The sequence below is a fragment of the Lissotriton helveticus genome, chromosome 12 (genome assembly GCF_964261635.1).
Source record: "Lissotriton helveticus chromosome 12, aLisHel1.1, whole genome shotgun sequence".
NCBI lineage: Eukaryota > Metazoa > Chordata > Amphibia > Caudata > Salamandridae > Lissotriton > Lissotriton helveticus.
Genome location: NC_136073.1, coordinates 677,370,740 through 677,388,070, shown reverse-complemented (window position 1 = coordinate 677,388,070; position 17,331 = coordinate 677,370,740). Strand labels below are relative to the sequence as shown.

Here is a 17,331-nt window from a genome sequence, read left to right as displayed (position 1 = left end):
GCCCTCTGTTGTTAACTTTAGCATTTACACGGATGGCATCTATCCCACTAAGTTTTTCTTTTGATAGGAAACTATTGTTAGATGTTAAGTTTGTTACCTAAATGAAAGATTGGATTGAGCGCTTTTTTCGGATTAATCGGGGTAGCACAAGTATAGGGTGGGTGTGGGACACTTTTAAAGCCGCATTCAGGGGGGAAGTTCTTAGCTTTGGTTTCCATAAGCAAAAACAATCCCAGACTTTATTACAGGAATTATATTTAGCTTTGATAGAGGCAGAAGAAAAGCTTATGTTGGGGATACAAAGTGGCTCTCTTAGTGATCTATTATCTGAGGTGGCTAAGTGTAAGGCCAAAGTCAATCTTCATTGGAGCCAAGAGTCAGCGAAGAAATATTTAGCAAAAAAACAACTGAATTATGACTATGGGGAGGCTAGTGGACGGTGTCTTGCACAAAAACTTAGAGTAAAAGAGGCCTCCCAGAGAATTAGTTCTATGGTTGATTCTAGAGGGAATCGTGTAGAATATGAGGCTGGGATTCTTTAGGTGTTCCATGATTTCTACGCGGCCCTGTATACTGGGGAAGAGTATGATTCGCAAAAGGCGGAACCTTTGATACATCGGTTCTGCGACAGTAATTTGGGGGATTTGGAAGCAGAGTTATTGGAGGCCCCTATCACTTTAAAAGAATTAGAAAGAGCTGTAAATGACTTAGCATCGGGTAAAGCTGCAGGGCCGGACAAACTCCCACTTTAAATTTTCAAAACCTTTTTTGGTGTTTTGAAGTATGATATGTTGGCTACATTCGGACTTGCTCAGACAGGTGTGTCCCCGCTAACTTGGGATGAAGCCAGTATAGTAGTATTTAAAAAGAAAGATAAGCCCCCAGATCACCCGGCTTCATATCGCCGAATCTCCCTTTTAAATGCAGATGGAAAGATCTACTCAAAAATCCTTGTGACTCGGCTGGCAGAAGTTATAACACCCTTAGTCTCGATCCGACAACACAGATTTATCCCCAAACGGGGGACGACGAATCATATTAATAGAGTCATAACATTGTTGGACAGTGCTAACTGTTGAGGGGATCCGTTTAGTTTGATATTATTAGATGCCGAGAAGGCTTTTGATCGTGTCGCATGGGGATTTTTGTGGGCAGTTATGATTCATCGGGGGGTTTAGACAACGGTTTGTTTCCGCTTTACAAATATTAGATCGCCAACCTGTCGCCCGAATCTGTGTAATGGGTCTGGAATCCAAACCTGTACAGATTACACGTGGGACACGGCAGGGATGCCCCTGCTCCCCCCTATTATTTTCTTTATACATTGACCCCTTTAAAAAAATGCTAGAATATTGTTCTAGGATCGAATCAGTCATATTGAGGCAAGACCAATACTGCGTTTTTGCATACGCGGACGATATAGCGGTAGTAACTCCTAATCCGGCAACTGCTATGCCTGAGATAGAATCACTTGCTGCACAATACGGGGAAGTGTCTGGATATAAATTAAATACATCTAAAACACAAATACTTTGTGATAATATAGAGGCATTTGATGATCAAAGGGCTCTCAATGAGGTATACTATTTGGGGATTACGATTCGGGTATGTATAAGGGCAATGGTCGAGGTTAACTGGGCAAGATTATTGTTGGCTGCACGTAAACAATTTGATCAATGTGAGTGCTTACATCTGTCCATGGTTGGCAGATGTAATGTTCTCAAAATGGTAATCTTACCAAAAATATTATATTTTTTTCGTTCTGTGCCCTTAGAGATTTCCCGTGTAAATCTCGCTTTATTACAATCATTATGTGCGAGGTTCTTATGGCCTCAGGGTAAAGCGCGAAGAGCTATGCGGTATATGACCCTACCGTGGCTGCAAGGAGGCTGGGCGGTCCCAGACTTTACGCTGTATTATTATGTTTGTATGCTACAGCACATGAATATACTATTAACGGGGGTAGAACCAACTAGTATGGCCAAATCACCATCCATCTATCAAATGTTGTTGGGCAGCGAGGCAAAAAAAATCGGCTTTTTATAAATCTTGATAGGAGCTACTATAAGCGTACTAGATTTAAAGTTATGAATGATGCCTACCGGGTTTGGTTAACTATTAGGAAGAAGTATAAGATGGAAAAGGTATCTTGGTATACTCCGGTAAATGCAACAACTCTTTTACCATCGGTATTTTGGGATCGGGAGGTGGACAATTGGCGTGACAAAAGGATCTGTACTATTGGTGATTTATTTGATAATGAGGGACTAGTGTCCTTTGATACATGGGGGGAGCAATTTCATCTGTCTCGGTCTGATTTTTTAAAATATTTACAAGTTCGGGACTATGAGCTCAAAGCTCGATGGGAAATCCAAGCTTATCCCCTTATTGAGGCAGTAAGGAAGCGGGCCCGGATTGGTACATTATATACTATGTTGTTGGATGTTTGTGAGAATGATTTTTTTTTTTTTTGCAGAGTTTTATATAGCGCGAACTAGACCCGAACCGAATCAGGTATCAGAGCACTTTACATAGCACCAGTTACGTTACATGAGGACGGACACAAATTCATATTTTAGGCACGGGGAGATTAAGTGATTTGCCCAGAATCACAGGAGGTTTTGCAGAATCACAGGAGGTTTTGGCGTCGTTACCGAGACTCGAACCCAGATCCCCAGGTCCGAGGTCGAACGCCCTAGCCGTTAGGCCAGCTATCAGGTTGGGATGATCTGGCACGAGGTTGGAAACTTCGATCGAATTAGCTGGGAAATTGTTTCTGTCAGCAAACCTCTCTGCTCAGCACTATAAGACCGTTTTTTATCTATATTACACCCCAGCTAAAATATCTAAATGGGGAGACCTAATGAGGGGAAGTGCTTTCGCTGGGGGTCTGATGCCGCTGATGTGGTACATGTCTTTTATATGTGCGAGCACCAGAACACTCTTTTTAGTCATATTGAAAAGTTTCTAACTGAGATTTTGGGGGACCCGGTCCAATTATCTGCAGCGCAGGTATTGCTGGGGGTGGAGGAGGGTACTGTAATTAATCAACTAGCTCACAAATCTCACTATTTGATTTTTCTAGCCACAGCAGTGGCCAGACTTTGTATTGCTTCAATGTGGTTGCAAAAGGAGGTTCCGTCCTTTGAATTATGGAGAGCAAGATTTTTGTCAATATTTAACTTGGAATATAGTCTCTACGCTATTAAAGGAAGACGCAAAATGAAATTAAGCCGGGAGATATGGGGCCCAGTTGTGGCCTATATGGATTTATAATTATGTAAATCTCACTTTGTTTGAACAGCCTGCTTTGGTTAGTGTTTTATTTAGCTGTGTCTCCCTTATATGTGTATGTAATTCCTCAATTTTGTTTGTTTTGAATTTATGGTTTAAGTAGCTCTAAGTATTACAACAAAAATGTTTGACGTGATCCTCATTGTTTCTTTATCACTGTATTGTTAGGTGCTTTGTTGTGTCTTCATGGATTGTCAATAAAAACATTTTTTTTTTTAAAACGCTTCAAGTTCAAGATGTTGACGCTTCCTCAGGCCTGGTCTGCCCTCGACCCGAAAGACTGGACGGTAGCATTGGACCTGCAGGATGCTTATTTTCACATTCCCATCCTGCCGGCCCACCGGCGTTACCTGCGGTTCACGGTAGGCCACGAACAGTTTCAGTTTACCATGCTTCTCTTTGGCCTTACCAGCGCCCCTCGGGTGTTCACGAAAGTGATCGCCGTGGTCGCAGCTCATCTGCGCAGATCAGGGGTTTTAGTCTTCCCCAATCTTGACGACTGGCTGTTGCAGGCGGGCACGCCCCAGGCAGTCATCTCCCACCTTCAAATTACGGCCGACATCCTGCATTCGCTGAGGTTCTCCATCAATGTTCCCTCTTAAAAGCTACTCTTCATCGGAGCGGTTCTGGACACGACTCGGTTTCGGGTCTATCCTCCCGAACAGTGAGTCCGGGATATTCAGGCTATGATTCTGATCTTTCCGCCTCTATCCCGGGTTTCGGTCAGAAGGACCCTGAGGCTGCTGGGCCTCATGGCCTCCAGCATCCTGCTGGTCGATCATGCCAGGTGGTGTATGTGGGCTCTGCAGTGGGACCTGAAATTCCAGTGGCCGCAGCATCAGGAGAATCTGTCCGATTGCTTTCAGATCTCGGAGGGCACTGCACGACAAGTGCAGTGGTGGCTCACGAACCAGGATTGGGTCAACAGCAGATCCCTCTCCCTTCCCCAACCAGACCACACAATGGTGACTGACGCATCCCTTCTAGGATGGGGTGGCCACATGGGAGAGACGGAGATCAGAGGCCTCTAGTCTCTGGCGGAGTCCGAGCTCCACATCAACCTTCTGGAGCTTTGGGCAATTCATCTTGCACTCAAAGCATCCCTTCCCTCTGTCCGGGGAAGAGTAGTGCAGGTGATCACGGACACCACCACAGCCATGTGGTACTGCAACAAACAGGGTGGGGTGGGGTGGGGTCGTGGACCCTATCTCAGGAGGCTCTCCGCATCTGGACATAGCTGGAACATCAGGGTATATCCCTGGTGGTTCAACACCTGGCAGGTTCACTGTACACCAGAGCGGACAGACTCAGCTGCAGGTGCATGATTGATCACAAATGGAATCTTCACTTGGAGGTGGTGCAAGGTCTCTTTCAACCTTGGGGAGAGCCTTGGTTAGATCTATTCGCCCCCGAAGAGAACGTGCAATGTCAGCAATTCGGAGTGTTGGAATTTTCAAGGCGGTACTCGCTAGGCGACACTTTGTCGCAAGTGGAGTTGCGGTGTGTTGTACATCTATACCACTTCTGCCCAGAGTGCTTAAGAAGATCAGGCGCGACAGGGCCCAAGTCATTCTTATGGCTCCAGATTGGGCACGGAGAGTTTGGTATCCCGAGCTGCTCATTATGGCCATCGATCCTCTAACCCGTCTGCCTCTTTGGGAGGTTCTTTGGTAGCAGCAAGAGAGGACGGTCTTCCACCCGAATCTGTCCAGCCTCCACCTCCTTGCGTAGAGATTGAGCGGTGGCAGTTGACGTCATTCGACCTGCCTCCCGAAGTCTGCAATGTAATTCTGGCAGCCAGGTGGCCCTCCACTAAGACGTACTCCTAGCAGTGGAACAAATTTGTGGCATGGTGCACAGCAAAGGCTGTGGATCCCCTCTCTGCCCCTCTTTCTGAGGTTATTTTGTTCCTTCTTTCTTTGCTTTGGCCCAGCAGGACTCTGCTCTGGGCACTATCAAGGGCTATCTCTCGGCTATCTCTGCCTTCCTTCGGCTCCCAGATCAGCCTTTTCTTTTTAAGTCCCCGGTGGTATATCGTTTCTTGAGAGGCCTAACTCATCTCTTTCCTACTATTCCTTTCGTTATGCCTCAGTGGGACTTAAACCTAGTTTTAACTTATTTAATGTGTGCTACCTTTGAGCTGCTTCACAACTGTCCTCTGAGGCTCTTAACCCTCAAAACTGCTTTCTTGATGGCCATCACCTCTGCCAAACGGGTGAGTGAGCTCCAGGCACTTTCTTCTAAGCCTCCTTTTCTTTCTGTGCATCCAGACAAAGTTGTTCTCTGCATTCGTACATCCTTCCTACCCAAGGTAGTCACTGCCTTCCACATCGGGCAGACCATCACCATGCCCACCTTCTGTCTCTCTCCGCATCCTTCGAAGTAGGAAGCGAGGCTCCTCAGTCTGGACCCAAAACATGAGCTTTCCTTTTATTTGGATCGCACCAAACAGTTCCGGGTGGATGACCAGCTCTTTTTGGGTACTGGGCGCCAAGAAAGATCGGGCCGTTCACAAACGAACTATCTCCCGCAGGGTCGTTTTGTGTATCAAAGATTGCTATTCTTTAGCAAAGAAGGAGCCTCCAGTGGGACTGCGCGCCCATTCCACCAGGGCGACGGTGGCAACCACCACTCTGGGAAGAGGCCTTTCTCTGCATGACAACTGTCAGGCAGCTATGTCGGCTTCGTTGCACACTTTTACAAAGCACCACTGTCTTGACAGTCAAGTTCGGAGAGATGGCTTCTTTGGCTGTTCTGTTCTCCAGGACTTTCTGGTGTGATCTTGGTTCGCAGACCCACCCCAGGGTTGGTATTGCTGGGGTATCTATTCTAAGGTAAGGAATCTATAACTATCGTGTTTCTTTCAGATGAACAAGCGACTTACCTTCGGTAATGATATATCTGTAAGAAACAGTTATAGATTCCTTATTTCTGCTAATTGATTTCTAGGGTTAAGGTTATCCTTTCAGGGCCCTAGTTTTGTGACCTAGTGGTCAGTGTCTTGCATGGCTCTGCGTTTCTAGCACGGAAAGTCGTGTATAGAACTGATGTCAGCACGCGACACAACGCCAATGACGAATGTGGAGCTGGACGACGCCACCTTCTGACGCGCAGAGGTACTGCTGACGAAAAACTTTACGGATCCAGTCTGATGCCTGGGGGTAATTCTAAGGTAAGGAATTTATAACTAACTAATGTTTCTTACAGATATATTGTTACCAATGTTCGCCATAAGTTGGCAGGGTATGCTCAGACGTGAGTCCCTTGCTCACTTTGCCACTGGATTCAAGCAAGCCGGGTTGAAGACGGCTGAAATGCCAGAAACCGGTCCTCGGAAGCTTGTTTCCGGTCCAGGGAAGGCATGGCTTGGCAGTTCGGGATGGACTGTTCCCATGAGGCACAGGGTCAGACTGATTTGCATATGGCCATGTCTGAACTGGGGGTGGCAGAGTGGGCTAAAGAACGGTGATGGATTAAACCCAAATCTGTTGACTGGGTGTGAGTGTTTGATTGGTTCAGATGCTCCGTCCATCACCACCCCCTTTTGTACCACTTTGTTCGCCATAAGTTGGTAGGGTATGCTCAGACGTGAGTCCCTTGCTCACTTTGCCACTTGATTCAAGCAAGCCGGGCTGAAGACGGCTGAAATGCCAGAAACCGGTCCTCGGAAACTTGTTTCCGGTCCAGGGAAGGCATGGCTTGGCAGTTCGGGCTGGACTGTTCCCATGAGGCACAGGGTCAGACTGATTTGCATATGGCCATGTCTGGACTGGGGTGGCAGAGTGGGCTAAAGAACGGCGATGGATTAAACCCAGATCTGTTGACTGAGTGTGAGTGTTTGATTGGTTCAGATGCTCCGTCCATCACCACCCCCCTTTTGTACCACTTTGTTCGCCATAAGTTGGCAGGGTATGTTCAGACGTGAGTCCCTTGCTCACTTTGTCACTGGATTCAAGCAAGCCGGGCTGAAGACGGCTGAAATGCCAGAAACCGGTCCTCGGAAGCTTGTTTCCGGTCCAGGGAAGGCATGGCTTGGCAGTTCGGGCTGGACTGTTCCCATGAGGCACAGGGTCAGACTGATTTGCATATGGCCATGTCTGAACTGGGGTGGCGGAGTGAGCTAAAGAACGGTGATGGATTAAACCCAGATCTGTTGACTGGGTGTGAATGTTTGATTGGTTCAGATGCTCCATTCATCACCACCCCCTTTTATACTGGTTGCTGAAGGCACGGAAACAGACACTGCTTGAGGGTCTTAAACAAGGCAAGGGATAGATAGTGCCTTTAACAACCTTTATTGTCCAAAGCACAGGGATAAGGCTATTATTAAATTCCATCCACTGAGCGTACAGTGTTCAAAATGTGCACCCACCCCAACCACCACGTAGAGTGACCACATACATAGCCCTAACTCCAATGTAAAAAAAATAGCATCAGTTTCCTTACCTTTAACACTGGTGTTTGCTGGGTTGTAGCCGGGGTAAAAGAGAAGCAAAGGAGGCTGGGGCCTCTTGTTCTTCGCCCAAAAATTAGTGATGCTTGTCAGGCTTTAAGGTGCTGAAAATAAAAATATAACAATTTACTCAACCATACACAGACGGTCCTCTCACAGATGAGACAGCGCCCCTCAGCCTTCACATGCAGGAACCAGTCCGTCCGACAACCCATCCATCCACACCCAGATAACCTTTGTGAAGTGTCTTGCACTAGTGCAGGAACACATCACCACGTTTTTAGTAACTTTTGACACGTTTGTGCTAGAAACACATTTTTTGTTAAATCTGCAGATTATGCAGCAGATGAAGGATTAAGTGGCAACCGCAGCGATCATAATTATGCAGTGAAAGAAAGCTATTTTTTTATTTAGTTTAAACAAACATCTTACAAAACATAGAGAGAAAAATAAAATAACTGAGCAGTAGGTATGCATCACATTGCACACTGCATCGAACAGGACATCAATTGGCTGCTCAGTATACACTTAAGGTGCGTTACATTCCTTCGTTCAGGACTGTGGTAAGTTGAAAGACTCCACGAAGGAGACGTATTTCTATACTTAAAGCCTAATTTATTTGAAACAGCTAAATACAAACCCATTACAAGGACTTGTTTGTTACCATAATCCTCTCCTTCAGAAATATCCCCTCACCCTCCCAGAATCAATACATTCTCATTTCTCTTTATTCTATTAAGAGTCCCATAATCACTCCGGGGCCGGCCTTGTCGTAACATCCTGTGGCTCAATCCCTTACTGGAGTGTGGGGAAGTCGATTGGGTCCGACGGCTTTTACTATTTCTGATTACTTCAGTCGCGCTGGATGACTTGCAGCGGCCTTCGTGACCTGCGGTCTGCACCTGGCCCACCGTCTGGGGGACAGCTGCCCTTCACGGCCACTGAGCCGTGCGCCATCTGTGTGAATTCTGGATGGCAGGACCCGCTGCCCTATTAGCCCACCGGGCGAGGAGATTGGTGAAGATGGCCTTCTCATTAATCCCACGCCGGACCCGGATGACACTCAGGACCTGACTTGTGCAGTTCTGGCTTGTCCTGGGCAGGGCATCGGCTGTGGCCCCCTCCCTGTTCTGCAGAGTCTGTGACTTGCCAGCTGCCAGAATACATCCGATCTCCGCAGCCCTCTGACCTTGGTGACTCGCGCCTGCCTGCCGCTGGAGAGGCGATTGGACCGCCATATGCGGCTTTGGGGGCTCTCGCGTCATCTCCTCTGCCCAACCCGACTTGGGCTCTTTATTCCACAGTATTATTTGGTAATGCACCTTCTCTCTCCGGGGCTTGCCAGCTGAGCAAGCGAAGAGTTCAGCACCAGCCTTTAAGCAGGATCTGCACTGGGCCCAGCCGCTGCCCGGCACCCGACTTAGGAGCAGGGCTCGAAACATTCACTCACCGCTCGCATTTGCGAGTCAGATTAATTCAGGACCAGCTATTTTTAGGTCCTACCCGCCCTTTCTGGCGAGTAGGAATACAAGCTGACACTTGACCTCTGCCTCTGAAAGCAGAGGAAATGTGACAAGGTAGCAAGATTTAAAGGCATCTTTATTGCTCACAAAGTAAATGAGCAATAAAAATGCTTAAAACTTGTTAACTTGTCACATTTGCTCAGCTTTCAGAGTCAGAGGTCAAGTGCATTTCAGTTAGGTCGAGGAGATTTTGTAGGTTACTAGACCAGCAGGTCTAGTGCATTTTTAATGATTTTTCGAGCCCCGAGGAGTTCTCCATGGCAAATGCTTCCCTGCAACTGCGTCCCCGCTATGTGATGTCCACGACCTGGCTGTTGCCTGGGGAGCTCAAGCTCTTTGCTCCATCTGGACATTCATACCCCTCGAAGGGCCAGCCAGCCTTTGCCCTCTCCCCGAGGTTCGAGGACAGCAAAGCCCTCTTTTCCCGGCTACCGGCATACAGGATCCTGGCCCCAGTGTCTGCTATCATCAAGCACCTGGGACCGGCACCCTCCTTCCAGAGGTGCTTCTTCACAGCCTGCTGCACTTTGCCACCATCCTTGTCTCTTGCTGAATCTGTGGAGTTGGTGGGGGCCCCCCTATCTCGGTGAGTAACCAAGTGGGCCCAAACCGCACCGAGAGCCAACGCGACAAAACTTGAAGCCCCCTTCCCTCTGCCACACTCCATATCCCTGCTGCACCAATTTTCCTGCATTCGGGTTAATTCTCCTGCAATAAACCACCCCAGGCCTGAGGTGGCGGCCTCACTGGTTCAGCAGGGGATTCGCTGGTATGGAGTTGCTGAGGTGATATTATGCAGTCATAAAAGGGGAGGGAGGGTCTTCTAATTATCGCTAGGACCCATTTGAATGTCTCTGGATTGGCAGATGGTTTCAGGGCCCAGGGACTTGCTGCATTGGAAAGTCCGCCTCCCTAAAATACTTAGTCAATGCAAATATTGTAGCACCAAAGCAAAAATGGCTGAAACTGTTAAGGAAGAAAACAGGAGTTGTCTCTTACCTTTACTCACTAGTCAGTGTTGATTAAATTAAATAAACTAAGCGACTGAGGTGACGTGACCACAGTGACCCAAGTAGTTGGACCCAAGCACAAGCGAGCAGTAGGCAGCACTCACGAACAGGAGGTGTCTGTGGCGCAGTCTGCTCCGACGTAAAGTCACGGTCACAGTCACACTTGCGCCTGCAGCATATAAATGGGCAATCACTGTCTGCATGGCTTCATAAGCCATGACAGTAATTGGAGCAGCTTGGTTACACAGTGCCCACGCTCAACGCCCAATGCTCAGAACTGGGAGCCAATCCAGACGCCGCTCCAGCAGTGCCAGGATAACATGATTGGTTTGAGCAGGGGATACTCCCCGCTCATTAGGAGACCGGGGGCTGAGGCATGAAACAACCTTCTGTCTCCTAATGTGCAGCCTAGTGCACATGCTCGGATTGCTGCTGCGCTACCCCTCCACCACCACTGACCCTTGCAGCATGTTGTTGTGACTGGTGCCTGCTGCCAGAGCATGCCCTACCCCCTTCAGAAACAGCCATTGCACGCCTGTCGCCTGACTGCCTCTGGCGTGGCCCGGTGACCCACCGACCCGCCGGACTATTTATTCAAATTTGAGTGGCCCTGGAGTAAGTTAAATTAACTTAAATTGTTTAAGTTCATTTAGTCACACATCGCTGATTGTGTGTAGCGGGGCAACGCCCCAGCGCCCTAAAGTGTGACATCTCGCCCCCAACTGTCTGATCATTTGCTGGTGCCGGTGTGCCTGCTTATCTCAGGGCTGTCCGTGTATATGTGTGTGGGGGGGGGGGAGGGGGAAGGTGCTAGAGATTGCATTCAGAGGCTTTCCTAGAGGAAGTTTTCTCAGCTGAACTGCAAAGTGTCATTTACGGCTCACTATGGGATTCATGAGGGGCACGGGAACCCATTAGGCCACTCTGTTTTGAATGTGGCTTCTCACCAATAAGCCACACCCAATCACTACACAAGAGATGTGGCGTATTCTCCTGATTTTTGCCTAAACGTATCTGGGTGCCATATGTCTGCCTCGTATATCCTGTACTCCTGGTGGGCGGGTGCTGTGGGGGGGTGCCTGCGGTCATTGCTATCTAATTGTTTTGCTTCTGCTTTAGGCTGGTATTGGTTTCTTTGCTGATTCTGACTGTACGGTATTTTTTCACTTCACTTGCCCGTCCACGGCTGTGTTGTATTCGTTTATGACACCCGATATGTATATTTTTCCTCTTGTGCTATAATAATAAAAAGATTTATAAAAAAAAAAAGAAGGTAATCACTAAATAAATCACGTTCTAAGTTGACTTCTTCATTTCTTTTCTTTGCTTCATCAAGTGCACTTGATTTCCTCAGTTTCTCTTCCAGTTCTTGGACTACTTTATCGAGAATGGCAACTACCTCTCTATCTTTTTCTATAATGAGGATCATTCAATCGCAAAAACAGAGATTAGATATCAAAGACCATTTTTCAAGAAGTTCTCTGATTTCTACAACTAGTCCCGGGAAATTTCTATCTCTTGATCCTATTGTGATGATACCTGCCTTTAAATATTCAAGCATAAAGTCTGCATGTGACTCTGTTCTTTTGGCTTTCTTAAGATTAGGAAGCTTATTCCATTCATCGGTCAGTTCTTTAGAGATAGCAGTAAGCATGTGACTCTGTCCTTTTGGCTTTCTTATGATTAAGAAGCTTATTCCATTCATCGATCAGTCCTTTAGAGCTAGCAGTAAGCCTATCACCTATGTTAACCTAACCAAACTATTTGGAAAAGCCTTCATCACAGAACGCAGCAGCCAGGCTGCTGTCTGGCACCTCTAAATTCGCAAAGGCGAGGTCAGGAAGCTACACTGGCTACCTATAAAACAAAGATCTCGCTTTAAAGCTCTTTGTATAGTCTTTAAGGCTATCAACGGTACTGGTCCAGAATTTTTCAGGCAAAAGTTCCAATGGTATGTGCCCAGGAGGACACCGAGTTCTGCCAGAGCCAAATTAACCCAAATTCCTAGGATGAAAAAAGTAAATTGGGGAGGTAGGAGTTTTATCTACTGCACTTCGAGAGCCTGGAACGAGCTCCCATTGGCTCTCAAAAATGCTCCAAATCTTCTCACATTTCGGAAAAGCCTGAAGACGTGGCTTTTCTCTCACGGTGACACCCCAGCTGGTTTTCAGGAGGCCCAGTGCTTAGCGCCAGGACACCCAAGGGTAATCGCGTGCTCTATAAGTGCTATTAACATAACAGAACCCAAATGTTTTGATGCTCTCCATAATAGGTTGGGTAACACCAGATAGTGAATCTAGTGCTGGGATACCCACCAACATTTTTTCAAAGGGAAGAGAAAGAAATACAAACACACCTAGACAGTAAATAATTAAAGAAAAAATAGGACACCCACCAGTAAACTTGTACTGTCCAATAAAGTATACCTCACAGCAATGTGCTGAGAATAGTCTGAGAAACATATGTGGGCCCCTGACTAATAGAATCCAGAGCGGCAGGAGCAGGGGAAATAAACTAACAACAACAAATAACTTGCCTACTCTATTATTTTACAATGGTATACAACCCATACATTTAAATTGTATGAAATAGCTTACTTGAGCCGTCACAATCAATAACCCAATCAACTAGGTAAATGTATCAGGAAAACATTTATTCCATATTCTGCCTCTTTTTATATTTCATTTTTAGCTTTATACTTCTCATATACATATTATTTAAATATATGATTTGATAACACAAAAAATAAGAATTAACAATATTTAAAGGAGATTTTCTCTCTCAATGCGATTCCAACCACACCCCAATGTTATGTTATGTTATTTAATTTTTTTATATAGCGCACGGCGACTCAAAAAGAGTATCCCGGCGCTTTTTGGTAAAGGAATGCTGCATCATAATAACATAACACGTTTAAAAGAGGGAAATAAAACAAGGAGGACCTGGAAACAGACAAAATAAGATCTACTGAGTAAACAGCCAAGTCTTAAGATCCTTTCTAAAAGCCAGTAAACTGGTTGCTCCCCGCAGAGAAAGCGGCAGGGAGTTCCACAGCTGTGGTGCAAGTAAGCCGAAAGAGCGGCCACCCACGCGGGCCTTCTTCACTCGCGGGACAACCGCCAGAAGCAGAGACTCAGACCTCAGGGAGCGAGTTGGATAATAAAAAGACATTCTCTTTTGAAGATATTTTGCTCCCACCGCATGGAGGGCTTTATAAGCCAAGGTCAGAGCCTTAAAGGCAATCCGTTTCCGAACTGGAAGCCAGTGCAAGGTCTTCAACAGCCCTGTTGCACTAGCCCGCCTATTTAAGCCAAAAATGGCTCTTGCGGCCGCGTTCTGCACCACTTGGAGCCGCTGCAGCAAGTATTCTGGTAGGCCCAGGTAGAGAATGTTGGAATAATCCAACCTGGACCCAATCAGAGCCTGTACTGTCAGCCTCCTGTGCTCCTCAGACAACAGGGGCAGAAACCTCCGCAGCATCCTGAGGACGCCAAAACAGGTGCCCGAGACCCCCAAAATCTGAGATTTTAAAGAAAGCCCATTGTCCATCTTGACCCCCAAGTTCTTGGCCATTTTGGAGGAGCAAGTCGGAGGAAACATGTCGATGGGCCACCAGACCTGCCAATTGGGCTCAGTGTCACACCCAAAAAAGAGTACCTCAGATTTCTCGGAATTGCACTTGAGGCTGTTCAGTTGGAACCAATGAAAAACAGCCCCAAGGCAATCCCGGATACTCTCCCCGTCAAAGTCTCCTCCTCTCTTACATGAGAAGAGGAGCTGGGTATCGTCAGCATAGGATACGATCCGGGCCCCAAACGACTCCGCCAACGCCGCCAGAGGGGTCATAAAGATATTAAATAGGGTCGGGCTCAGAATCGAGCCCTGAGGGACCCCGACTCCCAGAGGCGGCATCGCGGCGGAATCTGGCGAGGCCCAGATCGTTTGCCGGCGGCCAGCTAGAAAGGAGGAAAACCAGCTGAACACCGTCCCTCGTAAACCTATCTCATAAAGTCTCACGAGAAGGCCGTCATGAGGGACGGTGTCGAAAGCCGCCGACAAGTCCAACATCACCAGCATGGCTTTGCCCCCCGAGTCCAGAACACCTTTAACAGTCTCTGAAACCTCAAGGAGCGCAGTCTCTGTGCTGAGATGGGGACGAAAACCCGACTGGGTAGCATGCAGGATCTCGTTGGTCTCAAGAAAGTTGGAAAGCACCACCTGCACGTGCTTTTCCAAGATCTTCGTGAGAGCCGGCAGCAAAGAAATAGGCCTATAGCTGACAGGGGCCTTCGGGTCCAGTCCTGGTTTCTTTAGTAGCGGAGTCACCATAGCCTGCTTCCAGGCTGACGGGACCACGCCCTGGCTCAATGAAAGATTAAATAGCGGATTCGCCAGCGGATTGATCACCTCTGCCAATTTCGCCAAGATTTTAGCCGGGCATGGGTCCAGCGGCGAACCGGATTTAAGATTACCCATGAGGGCTAAAGAGGCAGGGGCAGAGATCGGAGGAAACACGTCCAGCGTCGGACCTGGTGAGGCTAGCGGAGACAAAATGGCCTCAGAATAGGTCGGGCCCATAGTCACTGCCGGAGGAAAAGAGTCTTGAATAAGTTGGATCTTGCTCGTAAAAAAATCAGCAAGATCCACAGCCCAGGAGTCAGAAGGCTTTTCACCCGAGGTGTTAGATCGGGGGGAGATAAATTCTCTCACAATGGAGAAGATCTCCTTACAAGAATTGGCAGCGGCCTCAATTCTTCCAGCAAGATAGGCCTTTTTTTCCAGGCGAATGTCTCGATGATACGCCTTCACCACCGATTTATAGGTCAGCTTGGCAGCAGTGTCGTATTGTACCCGCCAAGCTCTTTCGGCCACCTTGCACTGCTGCCGCGTAGCCGACAGTGCAGCGGTGAACCAAGGTGCCGAGACCCGTTTCGGCGCTAGGCGCGGTGGTACTTCAGGGGCGAGATCATTAAGCCTGTCTAAAAACCAAACTTGCAGGGCCCCCAAATCCCTCTCCAGATCGCCTGAGAGGGAGCAGGGATGATCCACAGCGGCCTGGGCCAGCATCGCTGGGGTCACTCGATGGTATGCCCTATGACCATGACCCTGCTTCTGTGGCACACCAGGCACCGGTTTAACTGTGCCTTTGATCATAAATTTAGCCAGCAGATGGTCTGACCATAGTACCGGGCTAATCTCAATCTCCTCAAGAGGAGATGACGAAAATACCTGGTCGAGAGTGTGTCCCTTGTCGTGTGTGGGCCCCTGCAGATGAGGGATCAATCCCATCGGGGTCATTGCCTCAGAAAGTTTAATCGCGGCAGGGTCCAGCGGATCATCCATCCGGAAGTTAAAATCCCCCGCCACGATACAATGTTCCGCTTTCAAGGCCAATCCTACCAACACGGAGTCGAGATCTTCAAAAAACGATCCCGGTGGACCAGGCGGCCTATAGATCAATAAGCCCTTCACTGATTGATGCGGGGACAAAGAAATGGAGAACGCAAGAGTCTCCGAGCCGCGGATATCCTCCACTGCCAGAATAGAGCAGGGTGTGCCTTCCTTCACCACTAGTGCCACTCCGCCGCCCCTTCCCGTAGCTCTATCCTTTCTAAAGACGTTATAGTCGGGCGGGATTGCAAAGGTAACATCTGGGTTAGAAAATTCACCCCACCACGTCTCAGTGAGCATAAGACATAGAGGCTTCACCGTATCTAGGAGCTCATATATGTCTTGCGCATGTCTGCAGGCCGACCTGGTGTTTAAAAGCATGCAGCAATGTCCAATACTTACGTTGTTACGGTTGGACAGCGATAACTGAGCGTGGCTAGGGCGCCAGCGACAGCCAGGGCAGATGGACTTACCCAGATGGCGACCGGGAAAAACGGTACAGCAACCAGTGGCAAAACTGTCGTAAGAGCGTAGCTCCCCTGCAGTATATTGCAACACTGGCGACCCGGACGTACCCATGCCTGATATCAGAGCCCCCCCCGCCGCCCCGAGCGCCTCCGGGACGCAGACGGGCAGGACTCTGGCTTGACTCAGGCGCGAGTCAGGCGCCCCCGCTGCGCGTCTCCGCTGCGCGAGGGGGAGCGAGCTTTAAATAGGGCTCACCTGAGGTCCCAGTCAGCGCTAGAGCGCTGAAACAAGTGGCACACACCAATATCCACCCCCAAGATGGCGACCAGGCGCCAAAACGAAGAAGGGACAAATCCGCTCAAAACGCGGTGGGGGGCACAGTTTATATGCAGGTATGTGGGCACAGCAGCAGAGAATTAAAAACAGGGGCAAATGCAATTAATAAAGAACGAAAATACAAAAAACGGTAATTTAAAACAAAGCAGCGCTGGAGATCGCTATTCCAGCAGCATAGCGCGCGTGCGTGCTATTACCTTTACCAGGACAGAGCACAGTGCACACTAAAATGTAAAGAAACCTTCAAGTACATTTGATCATACCTCATTTGTACGTGTAAAATATCAAACAATCAAGTGCAATTTAAAACATCAAGAGTAGAACCAAGACCAAAATCAATATACATAGTAGTTAAGGGTGAATATTGTACACCGTAATAAAAACACAGTAATATTTTTCCCGTTAAGTATGCATATGCAAATACACACAAACACATATATATATATATATATATATATATATATATATATATATATATATATATATATATATATATATATATATCTTGAATTCGCCCAACACTCCACCTCTCTGGAAAATAGACGAAGCGTACCCGGTATTTCAGTGCTTATTATTGTATTTTATTGAAACCCAGCACCGCCGCCATTACGCGTTTCGGTCCTCATGGGACCTTGATCACATGCAATTGACTGACTGACATGCTGCTTGGCATTTTCCACCTTTTTAAAATGACAGTGCAACATTACTTTAAATAGACATGGAAGACATACTCCGTAACTGTTCATTATACACAGAGTACAAAGAGAATAAAGTGCATAAATGCATATAAGTGTGCAAACGAAGCAATAATCTCATACTGATAAATACATGATACAAATTGATTATTCGATTAATA

The 17,331-nt window shown here is 47.5% G+C and overlaps 1 long non-coding RNA gene across 2 annotated transcripts in view; it reads right to left on the bottom strand.

Moving 5' to 3' along the window:
* LOC144798450 (uncharacterized) overlaps positions 1-17,331 on the bottom strand; it is a 1,486,395-nt gene that overhangs the window by 1,451,224 nt on the left and 17,840 nt on the right. For both annotated transcript variants that reach the window (XR_013603538.1, XR_013603540.1), the window contains exon 2: positions 7,741-7,851. This is a non-coding gene — a long non-coding RNA (uncharacterized LOC144798450). The remainder of the gene's footprint in view (positions 1-7,740; positions 7,852-17,331) is intronic.